We start from the raw sequence: 11,099 nt of genomic DNA on the forward strand, positions 1-11,099 counted from the left end.
TTGTTTTTATGGAAACAAATATCTGATGCCTTATGCAGATGACCAGTGAGAAATGGTACAGACGATGCTATATGGATAGTGTAGATAATATGGCTTAAAATTATAGAGAAAAAGGAAGAAAATAAAAAAAATACAGTGGTCTGATTGCTTAATCTACATATTCTGTTAACTGCTACGGTCATATTTAAGAAAATGCCAATCTTGGGTGGTGGTGGCTAAATTCAGCGCTCATAGTAAAGTCACCTGTCTTGCCGCTAGTGTAGCCAAGAATCGGGAGTGATTTCATCATAAGGCAACAATGAATGAGGTCGACATTCAAAATACCTGTTTTGCTGAGGTTATCCATATTTCAAGAAGAGCAAAACAAGATAACCAAAAAGCAGAAAAGGATTGCCATATTTCATTGATCACAACTTCGATTAGTGGAAGATTTGCGGACGAAATTACAATACTGACGCCATTACCAATTTCGGAAAGTTACATCACATGGAAAATTGTGACGAGATCGGACCAACAGAAAATCTTAATCGTCAATAAGTCCATGCTACTTTGTTCATGGAAATTCATTAGATTCTCGCTGAATTTAAATGAGAAATGCAACTGTTCCACAAAATGTGTTTGTCTTATCTGGGCATGGGATTGCAATCATTACCATGTCACCGATAGAGTGCATTGCTATTGATGTACGTGCCAAAAGTACTTTATTTAGTTCTATAGTTCTCGATGAACTTTAAGATGTTTCCACAGATTCTTAAACACCAATAGATTTACCACAATAAAGTTAATAAAGTAGAATATGAAAATCAATTGAGTTACACTTGGTCACACGACCACTAGGGGGAGAACATCGTTCCGGGGTCATATGGTACGCAGGAGGGGGCTAATTACGCTCGATATCACGGTCATTCGAGCGTGTCGGTCAGGAGGGGCTAGCACCCGTGGGCGACACACTTCAAAGGGTAAATAAACAATGCACTTTTCTCTGTTCTCTTTTCATTTTACACCAAGAAAACAACAGGTCGTGGATGGTGCGAGAGGACGGCACGCGTCAAGTCTTTGATCTGTAAAATGTTGATGTGCGGCCCGTAGGCACCGAGCGAACTCACCGTTGTAAACACGTCGCCAAATAACGTTTGATCAAGTTTTGTTTGATCGGCCGGCCAGCTTTGTGTCCAATGTGAGGACAGTTGGTTGACCGATGACATGGGATTGACTTTATAATGACTCCAAATCAGAACCTGCGAACGGGTCCCAGACCTCTTTGTGAAAGCCATATGAGAGACTTAAATATTTATATCTCTGGTGAAAGGAATCGTGGGTAACACCTGTTACTGACCCCACTCTCAACTTATTTAAGCGAACTAATCAATCTACCCGTTGCTTGCGTCAAGATACATTTAACTTTTGACATCGGGTAACTTTTTCAGAATTTTGCGGATATGCTCAACAACAGAAACTTAAAATATACTATCTAAAACTCTAAAAATAGATATACCATTTGTTTGGATAAAATCGGTCAAAAACCATATTTGTATAGAAAAGTGAAAAATATAAAACATAAAAAATGTTAGATACATATATCAAGGACGTATATGACTTATATCACTTATAAATCCTTGCATATATGTATATTTCTTTGTAAACAACATCAAAGAGTTAAAACCAAAGCATAAGAATATAATAAGTATATTTAATTCCCTTTGTAAATATCGTTTGACTATAATCTACATGCTTTAAAGGAAATTACAAAAACTCGCGTAGTTTAGATAAAACATACACAGAATCTATATCAAAGCCATCTTATTTATTACTTTCCGATCGGGATTTGATCTGTTTACATAGCTCCCATCGCTAACAGATTCGTAACCTGATGTTTGCATTAGGAAAACCGCATTACCTGTTAATATGAAACGATCTGAGAACGTTACAGTTGATAAAAAAATCCTTTGATCTTCCGCCTATGTGAGTCATAAAGGCAATATATGGTATTTATATGTATCGATGTGTTACCTACCTAAAGGTGTCGTCTGCTAACACTCGTGTCAATTTTCGTTGGTTAGTTGATTGATTGAAGAACGCGAGCGGGACTAGAATACGTCGCCAGCTATTGAAGATTAGGAAAAAAGTACATAACATTCGCAAACAACTCTTTTCCTTTCACTAGATTAGGTTTGTTTTTTCTAAAAAAAAGTTGACAGTTAAAATCTTTCAACTCGCAGAAATACAAGTGTTATGTCTTCAGCTTTGACAGGAACTGATAGCATTTCCTCTATTTTCTGATACCAACATCAGGTTCATCCAGGATTTATAATTTTTAAGCTTTAAAACGATATGTGAAAATTTCTTATCATACAAGAAATTAATCTGTCTGATTTTCATTGAAATTAAATTAAATAGAAATTTAGCCTATCTTACTCATTGCTTATAAATGCAAGGTCGAATCCACATCACAGATCAATCATCAAACCATGAACAAAGGGGTAAAAATCTTAATGTTAAACGCTTGTTCTGTGTAAACTAATATTTGTATTAGATAAAAAATTTCCTAATCATTATATACATACAAAAACACTTCAAAAAAACAAACATCAAAGTGCAAACAAGTTGATATGGAGATACTTTTTAATCAGAGTCGTTATATAATGTAAAATATCAATTGATAGCGGGATTTTAATCTCGACTATAAAAGTCAATTCATTGTAAGTTACAAAGATGGAAAATCTGTAAAATCAAGAGCCGATGACAAGAGAAGCTATTGATGTATCTGAAGACAGAATGACAATCAGAAAGACAAAAGTATCACACACAAAAACCATGAAATCTAATCTCTCTGCCTTGCGCAAATTTTCCTTTCATTGCTAAATTGACACAGGAGAAGTATGGAGTTGAAATGAAACTAATAGGTCTTTAATATCAGAGGGGAATTAGACCTGTACTCGGCTGATAAGATGTTACAGAGAATAAATGGATTGGTTCTCTCTGAACTAAAGCGTGCTTTCTCTTGATGGTCTTCTGATATTGATACATATAAACTTGAACAAAGGCAGTCATTTAATTCTATACACAAGACCCGTGTTATCAAAAGTTGGTGTCAATTATTTATATTCTGGTCGTATATCTCAAATGACTAATCTACAGGAACTATGAAATACAAACGTTTCCTTTGTATCGTACATCCATCACAGTTTAAAGTGTCTAGGATACACCTGCACCAATATGATTTTACAAGCGCCTGTGGACTGTATGGATTTATCCTAGATTGGTTGTAAGGTCCCTGTGATATGTAATACTAACTAAAGTTTTTAAAGTCCCTATGATCTATAAATAAGATTGCCTTTTTTCCGTATGAGTTGTGCAATACAAGTCCCCAACATCTGTACTTAGATCATGTGTGAAGTCCCCAAGAACTGGACTCGGAAATGCAACTCCCAGTTATGGGTTCTTCTGATCTCCTATATGTCCAGTACAAGTCCGTGTGACTATGAACAATATACATATGACCTCATCTTCGATACTCCAGATATTACTATCACTGACGTTATATATACCCCTGGACGATTTCATCGTAAAACTGGAGGTAGATCAAGAGAAAACAAGAGGCCCATGGGCCTTAACGGTCATCTGACTATTAGCACAATACAACATAGTCGTTTAAAAAACTTTAGCATATTTGACCTCTGTGACCTTGAATGAAGATAAAGGTCATTCATTTGAACAAACTTGATAGCTCTTCATCCCAGCATGTCACAGGTCCAATATCAGGTCTCTAGACCTCCTAGTTATTCTCAAGAAGTCGTTTAAAATATTTTATCCAATTTGACTCCTGTGACCTTGAATGAAGTCAAGGTCATTCATCTGAACAAACTTGGTAGCCCTTCATCCCAGCATGCTGCAAGCCTAATATGAGTATCCTGGGCCTTTTGGTTCTTGAGAAGAAGTCGTTTAAAGATTTAAGCCTATTTGACCCCTGTGACCTTGAATAAAGGTCAAGGTCATTTATTTGAACAAACTTGGTAGCACTTCATCCAAGAATGCAGCAGGCCCAATATGTGTATCCTGGACCTTTCGGTTCTTAAGAAGAAGTTGTTTAGAGATTTTAGCCTTTTTGACCCCTGTGACCTTGAATGAAGACCAAGGTCATTCATTTGAACAAACTTGATAGCCCTTCATCCAAGCATGTTACGGGCCCAATATTAGGTCTCTAGGCCTCTTAGTTATTCACAAGAAATTGTTTAAAGGATTTTTAGCCTATTTGACCCCTGTGACTTTGAATGAAGGTCAAGGTCATTCACTTGAACAAACTTGGTAGCCCTTCATCCCAGCATGCTACAGGCCAAATATCAGTACTCTGGGCCTTCTGGGTCTTGAGAAGAAGTCATTTAAAGATTTTAGCCTTTTTTACCCCTGTGACCTTGAATGAAGGTCAATGTCATTCATTTGAACAAACTTGGTAGCCCTTCATCCCAGCATGCAGCAGGCCTAATATGTGTATCATGGACCTTTCGGTTCTTAAGAAGAAGTCGTTTAGAGATTTTAGCCTTTTTGACCCCTGTGACCTTGAATGAAGACCAAGACCATTTGAACAAACTTGATAGCCCTTCATCCAAGCATGTTACGGGCCCAATATTAGATCTCTAGGCCTCTTAGTTATTCACAAGAAATTGTTTAAAGGATTTTTAGCCTATTTGACCCCTGTGACTTTGAATGAAGTTCAAGGTCATTCACTTGAACAAACTTGGTAGCCCTTCATCCCAGCATGCTACAGGCCAAATATCAGTACCCTGGGTCTTCTGGGTCTTGAGAAGAAATCATTTAAAGATTTTAGCCTTTTTTACCCCTGTGACCTTGAATGAAGGTCAATGTCATTCATTTGAACAAACTTGGTAGCCCTTCATCCCAGCATGCTACAGGCCAAATATCAGTACCCTGGCCCTTTCGGATCTTGATAAGAAGTTGTTTGAATGAAAAAGTTTATGCATGGCTGACGGTGGATGGCGCACGGCTGACGGTGGACGGCGCACGGCGGACGGTGCATGATGACAATAGGTCATCCTGACCCTTGGGGTCAGATGACCTAAAAACTGACCAGCCTGCAGAGGCTTCCTTTGAAGATTACAGAGAGAGCGACGCCCATCTTTAAAGCAACACAGTCAACCACACTGTACCCCTATTTAATTCTTTTGATGCACATCAAAGGATCAAATTATTTGTCTGCTGTTGCCTCCGATTTACTATGGGGTAGTCCAGTGGTGGATATTACGCTAATGATAGTAACTCCTGAAGTATCAAGGCAGTACAAGTCTATGTGAGCTGTACAAGGCCATGAGACCTAGTATATCATGTGACCTATACAAGGTCAGTGTGACCTGTAAGAGGCCATGTGACCATTAAGCCTTTATAAACTGTTAAGAGAATTGTCAAGTCCCTGTGATCTGTATAAACTCTTTGAAACCCTGATTGTTAATTTTTTTGGGCTATCAAGTCTGTGGGGGTAAGAATGCAGGTGCCTGGAGGAACACAGTCCTACTGTTATACAGTATGGAGATATAGTCGTTTACAGAGAGCTACTTCTTATCAATAACAATCATAATTGTTTTTAATAGGATTGAGGTTTGACAGTAATAATGTATAATTATATCTATTGTTCTGACATCACATTTAAAAGATTATCTATCATCTTCAATTTGTTTCATCTCAATGATTCAGATTACTAACAACACATCCTGAAGTATCCTTATTTACATAAATCAGGAGATCAAATTTTTTGAATTATATTTCAAATAAATATCAAAGAAACATGTTTTGAAATCATTGTTTAGAATAAAAATCAAAGAAATCCTTCAAACAATACAAAGCAATCAGTAATGTATTCTATTGTAAAAAATATGATAAATAATAGTGATCATCAAAGACCAACAGCGCACCTGTAAATGACTTTAGGTGTACACTTTACACCTGTATATATGAATATTGATTATTGCTCCTCCTTGATCAACACACCTGTGACTCGAGTTATCACACCTAACTAGCTACCTGTACATGAATTAATTGGGGCCAAGTGAGCATATCAGGCATCTTCGTTAATGAGGTCATTCGTAATTAGTGGAGATCAAAGAGCTACAATTAGTACAGTAGGACATTAGGGAGAATCTTCATAGCTCGTGTCAAATAGCAGTGTGAAATAACACACAACCCAATCTGTTGTTAAATATCCATTTTTCTGTTGTACTTAAAAAAAATCCATGTCTATTAATCGGTGCGGATAGTGGGAAGATTTCTACACAACACTGGCATAGTGTAATAAGATTTTGTACTAAGGTTCAACCTTCTTACCCACCTGGGATTCTAGCCAGCAGATTCAATATCATGACTTAGTGCTCTACAGTCTCTATCCTGTTATTAAGTGCATGAATATATATACATTTTGGTGCATTATAAATTGATCCATCTCATGAACATCTTCTTTAAATGTTCTCGAGGGGATTTCTTACCTTCTTAATAATAAAGATTAATTTTAGCAGGGAAAATTATAGCACATATTCCACAACAATAAAGAACATCTTACATAAGCAACTACGGTACACGAATTCAGAGGGCATTAGAACTGTACAGAATATAGCAGAGGGGTGGATATATATTAAAATAATTAATTTTGCTAGCATGCTTAACTATTGAAGTAAAATTTTTTGAAACTGCTAAATATCTTTAGCTAATATATTAAAATACATTTTTTTTATAGGGATGGGGCTGAGCAGAAACTGTTTTTGAAGAAGGGAGGATGTGTTCGTGGAGGGGTTAGAGCAAGAATATTTATAAGCGCCATCTACGTCCTTGGGTTTGAGTAATTTACATGACATTTATTGAGTTGAAAACGGTATCTTGAATCTTAATATGACACAAAGAGTAATGAAAGAATTTGCATTAAAGGATGAGCAAAGGCTAAATGGTGGAAGACAGCCAGTGTATCAAGAGAAAACTTATCCTCCAACCATTGATACCCACAAGTATCAAACTCACTACCCAGAGGTGAAGGACTGATAGTTATCGTTATAGGGACACTCAAACATTCAGACACTGTGGAGAAGAACTGCAATATTTCCAAAATAGAAAATAAAATAGGAAGGCTTGTCCGAAAATCAGGGTAAAATACCTGTCTATGAGTACCTGTGTAGTCCTTACATTATCATTTACTCAGCCATATTATTAACAAAAGACTTAATAGATCTTACAGCAGATACACCAAACTATATACCTGCACCGACTGACATCACTAATTAAGTCGACAATCATATAGAAATTCCAGGATGACTAATTGATTTTAATAGCTTCTAAATATTGATGAATATATTGTTCATGCATTTTTTTTAATTTACAAACAATAAACATGGATATCTCATTTCCTTTCATCATATGATCTATAAAAGGATGAAAAGACTCCTTAACAAAGCCGACTGTCTAGAGTTCAATATGTATGTACAATTATCAATGCTGAGTTATCTTTGAAAGGGGTGCAGTGGCAGATAGGAAAACACTTGAAATTTTAAAATCAAAAGAAAAATTTATAAGATAAAATTCTTTTTATGTTATCATTATAAAGGAAATTGTGATAAACCTACTCGGTCTATTCGCTGCATCAAAAGGACTAAGCGGATATAACAAATACTCTAAAAGGCCACTCAGTCGACATTGGACACATTTGGGAATTCCATAATTTTAATTTTTTTGTATATCCTGTTTAAAAGAAATATTGAAATTACTGAATTAATAGTATATGAAGAATAGTGATAAGCTTGATATCAAGAACAAATAAGTCTATATAATCTATACTACTAACCAATAAAGCAATTTAGTTGAATAAAAAACCATGCATTGAAATAATAATACATGATATAGATACATTTAGACATATTTCAATATAATTTTTCACATACGGCAAGTCTATTGGTATACCAAGTGTTAAGTTGTCAAATTTTCTGAAATTAACAATGGATCGATTTTAATGAAATAATAGTGTCCTTCTGATTATCTGTATCTAATTAATTTCTCTGACGGCTTATTGGATCAAATGTAGTATAATATATAATGTAAAGTCATAAAATAGAAAATGCTCCCTCACCCCTTATCCCTATTTTTCCTTCTTCCAATAACTTTTTTTGTTTCCTTGACCGAGTCCTGTCGACAGTAGCTAGATATATACTCCCATCCCCACCATTCCATGTATGATATACCATCTGATATTATTTCTATGTATTTTCAAGCTCTGTATTTATGATAATTCATTTTGAGAAATGGACTGGTCTGTACTGGCACATATTGTTATGTCTTTTTGTATGATACTTTATCATAATCTGAATTCTTTTAGATGACATTGGATGTAACACCTCCTGTCCTGTACTGTACATTGCTCAGTTAGGTAGTCATCATACTTGATACTCCAGGGATTACTATCACTGTCGTTAAATCCACCCCTGTAATATGTCACTGCGAAACTGAAGGCAACAGAAAGCAAAGGTGATTTGTTTTACATTAAAATAATCAAATAACAGTACATGGTGGTTGACTTTGTGGCTTTGAAGTTGGGCATTGTAATCTTCAAAGGAAGTCTCTCCAGGCCTGTGACTGGTCATTTTTTTCTCCTGAAATGTCTTAAGTTTTAGATAGCCCTGGGGCGGATATAACATCAGTGATAGTAATCCATAGAGCTTCAAGGATAGGTAGCCACCAGTTATCTTAAGATGACTCCTGACCTTAAAATGACCTTGACTGCTTAGGATGACAATTCAATTTAATGACAAAATGTTTAAAATATAGCTCTGACAAACATACAAACATTTGTGATATAGGGTCTTGTTAGTTTCTCCATCATCAGAAACCCTCGAAGGGATCTTGGCACCCACCAAAGAATAAACAAGAGATCCTAAAGGGATCTTGGCACCCACCAAAGAATGATCTATGTCTGACGATGGAAAGATGGATCTTTTCTCTGCTTTTAAAACTTTTTCAAACATACTACAAATAATTTTTTTTGACATATCGCTTCAGTACTTTGTGAGAAATAGCAGTATCAAACTTCAACTATCAAAATCCAAGATGGCTCCTTGGTGGCCATCTTGTGATCGATCGGTCCAAAATGCAATATGCATAACTAGGGCCCTAGGGGAACCTACATATGAAATTTGAGAATGATCCTTTCTGTACTTTGTGAGAAACAGCGATAACAAACTTTAACTATCAAAATCCAAGATGGCTGCCTGGAGGCCATCTTGTTGACCAATTGGTCCCAAAATGCAATATGCACAACTAGGTCCCTAGGGGAACCTACATATGAAATGTGAGAAAGATCCCTTTAATGCTCTCTGAGAAATAGCAATAACAAGAACTGTTAAAGGACGGACGGATGGACGGACAGACGGAAAGAAGGACGGATCACGGACACAAAGCGATTTGAATAGCCCACCATCTGATGATGATCTAAAAACATCAATAAAGTTTGGCTTGATACTTTTTTCTCTGCAACATGTCTGAATCTAGTTTCAAACTAGGGGAAGATAATCTAGCATTAGATCTCTACTGAGAAAATCTTATCAGCTGATCTGGTGGCTAGTTCAGGTTTTCAATAATGTGGTTTCTTTAAGTTTTCTCTTTGCCTCTGTCTTTGTTTTACATGGAGAGAGAGTGTAAACTATAAGTGCAGTAAGGGTATTTTGAGGTCTGGGTAATTTAACCCACATCACTTCTACACCAACTATCTCCACTCTTATAGGACTCCATATTAACATAAAAATGGAATAAAACTAAAAGTTTTCAGCCATCACTGTCCCTTTAAAGCTTCTACCCTAGCCTCGTTAATGTTATAGGAGCGTTACTTCAGATGAAACATAAATCCTTTATGGTCAGTTCAAATGTGTTTTTATGTGACCCTGATATCCATGGCCTATCATATCCACCCGATATATAGACCCGTGTACCCTGTATATCCTCTAAATAATCAACACAAACATATACAATAAACATGTCAAAAAGGCAAATTTTTATACACAAAGCTTGATTCACCATGTTAAAGATTCATACCAGTTCACATATAAATAGGTTTGCCTTTGTAGAAATCCAACTGAGCCTAGCTAATGTAGGCTTAACTTTGTAATGGCTAGGGTCAATTTAACACCATAGACCTCATATCACTGATTCCTTTTGATCATCGTGATCAGTGATTGGCTGGATGGGGATGACCAATCAGATGAAACCTCCTCATTAAATATGCATGCCGAGGGGGACATTACGTGAAGTAATGAAGCTTTGAATAGTCAAACATAACAAGACCCACGGCTAATGAGTTCTGGGTATCTCAACTGCCACATTCTTTCGTCTTTAATCAAATCTATCACCAACCAACTGAAACAAAATCCAACGACAGCATACCTTAAGGTTGTTTCAGTCACTCTAATGAAGCATGCTTATTTATGTGGATGCATTTAATGGTATTGGGCAAAGTATTTTTTAACATTAAAATATGTTTGAAGATAACAACTACATTTAAACCCATGATCAAAGGTTTGAAATCTTTGCTTTAAAAATTAAGCAACTGAATTAAATGGAAAACTTATTACCCATCTTTAATGAAAAATTCCAGCTTTCTTTTGATTGAGGTCTATACTGACATATGACCTAGCGCAGCAATTTCATGGAAAAAGAACGAAAAAACCCACAAAAATGACTAAGGACATAAAAGGGAAGTAACTCTGCAAAGGAAAGTAACTCTCATAGATAAAAGTTTACTTGAGAAGATAGATGTACCTTAAATAGCTTTAACAATAAGAATTTTAGACAAACTGTAATTTGGCAGTTACATTTTTCCTTCAATTAAGAATTGATCAAATACTTGACCTTGGCCTCAAAAGTAGGTCAGGGTCATACGATCAAGAAACTAGAAGTGTGTCAGACCTACTATGATAGTTCTTTGATGACTTGCTGCTATAGTACCAGCTGAATATCATGACTCTGCACAAGGTCCATGGAACAGTTAAACATTTTCTTTTCATGAAATGCAATTTTTCTAGTAATACTGTATAAACCACATATGTACCTGGGGTAAATGAATG

Source organism: Argopecten irradians, chromosome 5, assembly GCF_041381155.1.
Source record: "Argopecten irradians isolate NY chromosome 5, Ai_NY, whole genome shotgun sequence".
Taxonomy (NCBI): Eukaryota; Metazoa; Mollusca; class Bivalvia; order Pectinida; family Pectinidae; genus Argopecten; species Argopecten irradians.